This window comes from Nicotiana tabacum, chromosome 22 (genome assembly GCF_000715075.1).
Source record: "Nicotiana tabacum cultivar K326 chromosome 22, ASM71507v2, whole genome shotgun sequence".
Taxonomy (NCBI): Eukaryota; Viridiplantae; Streptophyta; class Magnoliopsida; order Solanales; family Solanaceae; genus Nicotiana; species Nicotiana tabacum.
Genome location: NC_134101.1, coordinates 223,993,940 through 224,000,844, shown reverse-complemented (window position 1 = coordinate 224,000,844; position 6,905 = coordinate 223,993,940).

The window sequence follows — 6,905 nt, the reverse complement described above, 5'->3', positions numbered from 1 at the left end:
ATGGGAATGAACAAAATCTACCACTGCCTTCTTGGTTACCGACTTGAAAGTTTTAGCTTCAACCCACTTAGTGAAATAGTCGATGGTCACCAGAATGAACCTATGACTGTTGGTAGTTGCCGGCTCAATAGGTCCAATGACATTCATGCCCAATGCAACAAATGGCCATGGTGCTGACATTGTATGCAATTCTATCGGGGGAGAATGAATCAAATCTCCGTGTATCTGACACTAATGGCATTTTCGCACGAAATTGATACAATCATGCTCCATAGTGAGCCAATAGTACCCTACTCGAAGAATCTTCTTCTCCAACACATATCCGCTCATATGTGGCCCATAAACTCCAGCATGTACCTCTGTCATAACTGTCGTGGCTTGACTAGCATTTATACATCTCAGCAATCCCAAGTCTGGTGTTCTTTTGTATAACACTCCCCCACTGAGGAAAAATCCATTTGCCAATCGCCGAATGGCTCTCTTTTGATCTCCGGTGGCCTGCTCCGAGTATATCCCCATCCTGAGGTACTCCTTGACATCATAAAACCATGGTTCGCCATCCATTTCTTCCTCTATCATGTTGCAATAAGCATGTTGATCACGAACCTGGATATGCAACGGGTCAACATGAATTTAGTCTGGGTGGTGCAACATCGATGCTAAAGTAGCCAAAGCATCGACAACCTCATTGTGAACTCTTGGGATGTGTCTGAACTCCACTGATCAAAATTGCTTGCTCAGGTCATACAAACATTGTCGATATGGTATGAGCTTCAAATCCTTTATTTCCCATTCACCCTGAATCTGATGCACTAGGAGGTCCGAGTCTCCCCAGACCAAGACGTCTTGGACATCCATGTCTGTAGCTAGTCGTAGACCCAAAATGCATGCCTCATACTCAGCCATGTTGTTGGTACAATAGAAATGCAGCTGAGCCGTAACAGGATAATGACATCGTGTTTCAGAAATAAGTACCGCTCATATTCCAACTCCCTTCGCATTTGCGGCTCCATCAAAGAAGAGCTTCCAACCTAGTTCCTTGGTCATTTCCAACTCATCTATATACATCACTTCTTCATCAGGAAAATACATCCTCAATGGCTCGTATTCTTCATCAAAAGGATTCTCATCCAAGTGATCGGCCAGCGCTTGGGCTTTCATAGCCGTCCTCATCACATAGACGATGTCGAACTCCGTGAGTAATATTTGCCATTTCGCTAACATCCCTGTGGGCATAGGCTTCTGGAAAATATACTTCAGTAGATCCAAGCGTTAAATGAGATAAGTAGTATATGATGACAGATAATGCTTCAATTTCTGGGCCACCCAAGTTAGGGCGCAACATGTCTTCTCGAGTTGAGTGTACTTAACCTCATATACTGTAAACTTCTTGCTGAGATAATAGATGGTTTTCTCCTTCCTTTCTGCAATGTCGTGTTGTCCTAATACGCAGCCAACGAATTCTCCAGGACCGTTAGATAAAGAATTAACGGTCTCCCCGGCTCAGGGGGACAAACACAGGTGGATTTGATAAATATCCTTTGATTTGGTCAAATGCCTCCTGACATTCTGCCGTCCATTCTATCGCAGCATCTTTCTTCGGTAGCCGAAAAATGGGTTCACAAGTTGCTGTGAGTTGAGCAATAAGCTTGTTGATATAATTCAACCTTCCTAACAGACTCATTACTTCTGTCTTGTTCTTCGGCGGTGGCAAATCTTGGATGGATTTGATCTTTGACAGGTCCAGTTCAATGCCTCGCCGACTGACGATGAATCCCAACAGCTTTCCAGATGGAACACCAAATGCACATTTGGCCGGGTTGAGCTTAATATCATACCTTCAAAGTCTTTGGAAAAACTTCCTTAGGTCTACTACGTGGTCTTCCTGATGCTTGGACTTTATGATCACATCGTCCACGTATACCTCAATCTCTTTGTGTATCATGTCATGAAACATAGTAGTCATTGCTCTCATGTACGATGCCCCAATATTTTTCAAACCAAATGGCATTACCCGGTAGCAAAAAATCCCCCATGGCGTAATGAATGTCGTCTTTTCAGTATCTTCTTCATCCATCAGAATCTGATGATACCCAGCATAGCCATCTACAAAAGATCCGATCTCACGTCTGGCACAAATATCGATTAAGATATGGATGTTGGGTAATGGAAAGTTATCTTTTGGGCTTGCCCTATTCAGATTGTGGTAATCGACGCACACCTAGATTTTACCATCTTTCTTCGGCACTAGCACCACATTAGCCAACCAATCAGAATATCGAGTGACCCGAATAACCTTTGCTTGCAGCTGCTTGGTTACTTCTTCTTTAATCTTCACACTCATATCTGTCTTGAACTTCCTCAATTTCTGCTTGACGGGAGGGCACACCGGGTCAGTGGGCAATTTGTGAACCACTAAATCCGTGCTTAACCCCGGCATGTCATCATACGACCATGCAAAAACATCTTTGAACTCAATAAGTGCTTTGATTAGTTCTTCCCTGATATTTGGTGCAATGTGGATGCTTATTTTAGTTTTCGGGATATCACCTGCATCCCCTAAATTGATGGCTTCTGTGTCATTTAAGTTGGGCTTGGATTTCTCTTCAAACTGGCTTAACTCTCTGTTTATCTCTTCAAAGGCTTCATCCTCATCGAATTCGATTCATCATCATAATCTACCTTTTGTTCAATTAGTTCGGAATTAGATTGATTTTTTAGACTGAGTTGAAGATTCGTTGTGTATGCCATGTCATTAGAACTAGTATGAAAAGAACTGTTCAGAAAGAGAAAAGAAGAAAACAGAATTAAAACAAAAATAAAGAGAGAAAATTTTTACTTTATTAAACTGCGTGATAATAGAGTTTCACACTTTTGTCGAATACAAAAATAAACAAAAACAGGATTACAACTCTGGAATAATCCAAACACAAGAAAGGAAAAAAACAAATCCAAAGCCTACTACCAAGACTCCCTCCGGGTAGGAAGAGGAGTAGCTGTCCAATTGTTGACCTTGGCCCTAGGCCCCACAAACTGTATGTCTGCCTTACTGGAACCCTCTCCAGCTTCTATCATGTTGACATCAGCGAACAGCCTTTCAAAGCCCTCATTCAAATCTCCATCTGGCCCGATCAGTGGTCCGAGAACTTTCGGGACCGACAACTTTCTTAAACCTGTTCTGACAAATGATCTGGATAGACGCGGGATAGGCTTAGGAAAGACCTAGACTCTTTTCTTCAACTTGCGGTCCTGTTTTACATCCGCTGCGGTAGGCTTGAATCCCAACCCAAAAGTATCCAGGTTCTTGGGCAAAGAAACTGGCTGGACAATACCATGCAGATCAACCCCCAAACCTTTTCCGGTTACAAACCCGCTATTTAACATCTCTGAGGCTATCATGAAGGTCGTAGCTGCGATTCGGGGAAGTGGAAGGTCCCCGCCCTCAGGAATTTTGTCCACTGAGACTGTTGCAAAAACCTGATAAACCCATGGGCCCTTGTCATCGTCGGTTTCTATGAAGGGCACAATGGCAGCACTAACGTCGCCTGTACCGTCATCCCCGTGTACCACAATCTCTTGACTATCCCATTCAAATTTGACCATTTGATGCAGTGTAAAAGGCACAGCTTTGGCTGCATGGATCCAGGGTCGCCCCAATAGAAGGTTGTATGATACTGCCACGTCTAGCACTTGGAATTCCATGGTGAATTCGACTGGACCAATGCTTGATTCCAGTATGATATCACCCACTGTGTCAGTACCGCCCCCATCAAAACCTCGGACGCAGACGTTGTTCTTGTGAATCCTATCATCATCAACCTTCAGTTTGTTCAGAGTGGCCAAAGGAAAAATATTGGCACTAGACCCATTATCAATCAGTACTCGAGTGGCCACCGAGTCTTCGCATTTCACAGTCAGGTAAAGTGCGCTATTGTGTTTTGTACCCTCTACTGGAAACTCATCGTCAGAAAATGTCACTCGGTTTACCTCGAAGATTTTGTGCACTATTTTCTCCAAATGGTTCACTGAGAGCTTGTCCGGAACATGGGCTTCGTTCAGAATCTTCATTAATGCCCGACAATGATCGCTTGAATGGATCAACCAGGATAGCAACGAAATCTGGGTCGGGGTCTTCCTCAACTGCTCTACAATGGAATAGTCATGTGCCTTCATCTTCTTCAAAAACTCCTCTGCTTCTTCCTCCGTCACTGGCTTTTTTATTGTTATAGGATTGGCCCTTCTCAATTCTGCGGGAACAAAACACCTTCCCGAACGAGTTAACCCCTGGGCCTCGCATACTTCTTCCACAACCTCTTTCCCCTTATGCATCACTGTCACTTGATTGTAGCTCCAGGGCACAACTTTCTCACTTGTTATTGGCAACTGCTTTACTGGCTGATAACAACTGGTTCTACGCGGGCCCCTTTCACAACTAACACTGGTGTGCTTGATACTCCCTGCAACACTACCTTGACCGGATTTGGCTTCTTCGCAATGACAGACGAACATTTCCACATTACCACAACTGGCTTGTCATCTACCCTTCCCATTTGTACCACTGCCTTTCCACTGGTCGGCTTCTCACTTGGACTGGCACGAATCATCATTACCGTTTGTGAGGGTTTCTTGGGCTTCCCTCCTTCATGCACTAGTTCGATCATGTGGGCCTCATGGTGCACCGGTAACGGGTTCTCATTGATGTTGGGTGCCTCTGGTGCCTGAACCTCGATCCTATTTGTGTCGATAAGATCTTGTACGGTAGTCTTCAACTTCCAACACTTCTCAGTATCATGTCTGGGAGCCCCTGAATAATATTCACAGCTTATTGAGTGGTCTAGATTTTTGGGAAGGGGATTTGGCAATTTGGGCTCAACAGGACTTAATAGGCCTAACTGCCTCAACTTATTGAACAAAGTAGCATAGGTTTCTCCTAGTGGAGTGAATGTTCTCGGCTTCTACACCCTTTCGTTCCTGAAAGCCTGATTTCCGCGGAAGCTTGGCCCTGAAGGATTCCGGTAGGCCCTTGGTGGTTGATATGTGTTTTGTGGAGGTGGATATGTATGTTGGGGAGCCAGTTCACACCATTGCGGGCGAGCCGGAGGCTGGGTGTAAGTTTGGGCATGATGGACGGAGAAATATGGCTCTTGCGGTAGATAATAGGGTTGTTGAGGGTTGTATGGAGTGTGTGGATAATTTTGGTAATGGGGTCTGGTTTGGTAGCGAGGGGAAAGGCCTCTAGATCTAGACCAAGTACCTACTTCGACTGTTGCGACCTCCTCTCTCTTCTTTTTCCCGAGCGCACCTCCCGTGCCGCTTTGGATAGCCTGAGTTGTGGCCTTGATTGTCGAATAGCTCATTATCTTGTTGGACCTGAGTCCCTCTTCAACCATACCGCCAATTTTTACTACTTCGTTGAAAGATTTACCAACTGACGTCACTAGGTGACCAAAGTAAGTTGGCTCCAAAGTTTGTAAGAAGTAGTCCACTATTTCACCTTCCCTCATTGGTGGATCGACTCTTGCTGCTTGTTCTCTCCAACGGAATTTGAATTCCCTGAAGCTCTCTCCAGGATTTTTCTCAAGTTTTAACAATGTGAGACGGTCGGGGACGATCTCAAGGTTATACTGGAAATGACCTGCAAATACTTGTGCTAGATCGTCCCAGGTATATCACCTGCTAGGATCCTGCCTCGTGTACTATTCCAGTGCGGACCCGCTTAAACTTTGACCAAAATAAGCTATCAGCAGATCATCCTTTCCACCTGCCCTCTCATCTTACTACAGAAACCTCGTAGATGTGCCATGGGATCACCATGTCCCTCATATAGATCAAACTTTGGCATCTTAAAACCTGCCGGCAATTGAACATCGGGGAAGGGACATAGATCTTTGCAGGCCACACTAACTTGACTGCCCAATCCATGCATATTCCTGAAGGACTGCTCCAGGCTTTTCACTTTGCGAAGCACTTCGTCCTGCTCCAGATTCTTAGCCAGCCTCTCAGTTTCTGCCAGGAGCTGAAGGTGAGGGGTGTAAGTGTATGGCTTGGGTGCTTTGAAGGTGAGTTTGGGAGGATAGTATTGGTTGTCGTGAACCTGAAACACTGGTTCATTGGATGATTTTTGCAATGTGGCGGGTGGAGGTGCCACGAAAACAGGAACAGTTGGTGGAGGAGGGTTTTGTTTGGGTGGTGGAGCTTGGGGATTATAGGAAGTTTCCCCTGATAGTATTGGGCAATGGGGAAGCTCGTTGATGGACCAGTGGAAGGGTGTTCCGGAGTCCGAGCTGGTGAGAGGGTAGGAGTAGGGGGAGGTATTGGTGATGTTTGTCCCCTAGCCCAGGCTAGGTGCATCCCAGCTATCTCTTGTCTCAACCTGTCTACTTCCTCCTTCATCATTTGCATCTCCGTCTTTTCTTCCTCAACACTTTTGTCCGAACCAGACATACTTTTCAGAATGGGCCCTTTAGATCTTGTGTGGTAATGGTAATCTGCCAGAACGTTCTAACGAGCTAACTGTTTCGAAATCTCTGGATCAACAACAAACTTGTTAGCGTTAAAATTTAACACATATTGCAATTTCACGTTGGGGATGCAATGTTCCTAAGCAGTATAACCATTTCTATTATGTCTTTGCTTTGACCACATGCGTCATTCCGACTTCTTTTAAATGCCTCCAAACTTTCCTTTTTTAGTGGTGGTCGAATCTTATGTGGATTGCCTACGTATCATGTCCCCGCATAAATCAGACCGGGCGTAGTTCTGCCATAAGTGCAAAAAATAAAGACACCATTTTTGGATTTTTCAACCTTTACTAGCAAAACGTTTTATTATAAGACAAAACGTTTTTGAAAGGAAATTAACACACTTGATACAAACTACAGAATTTTATGCCAAAATGGGAAATA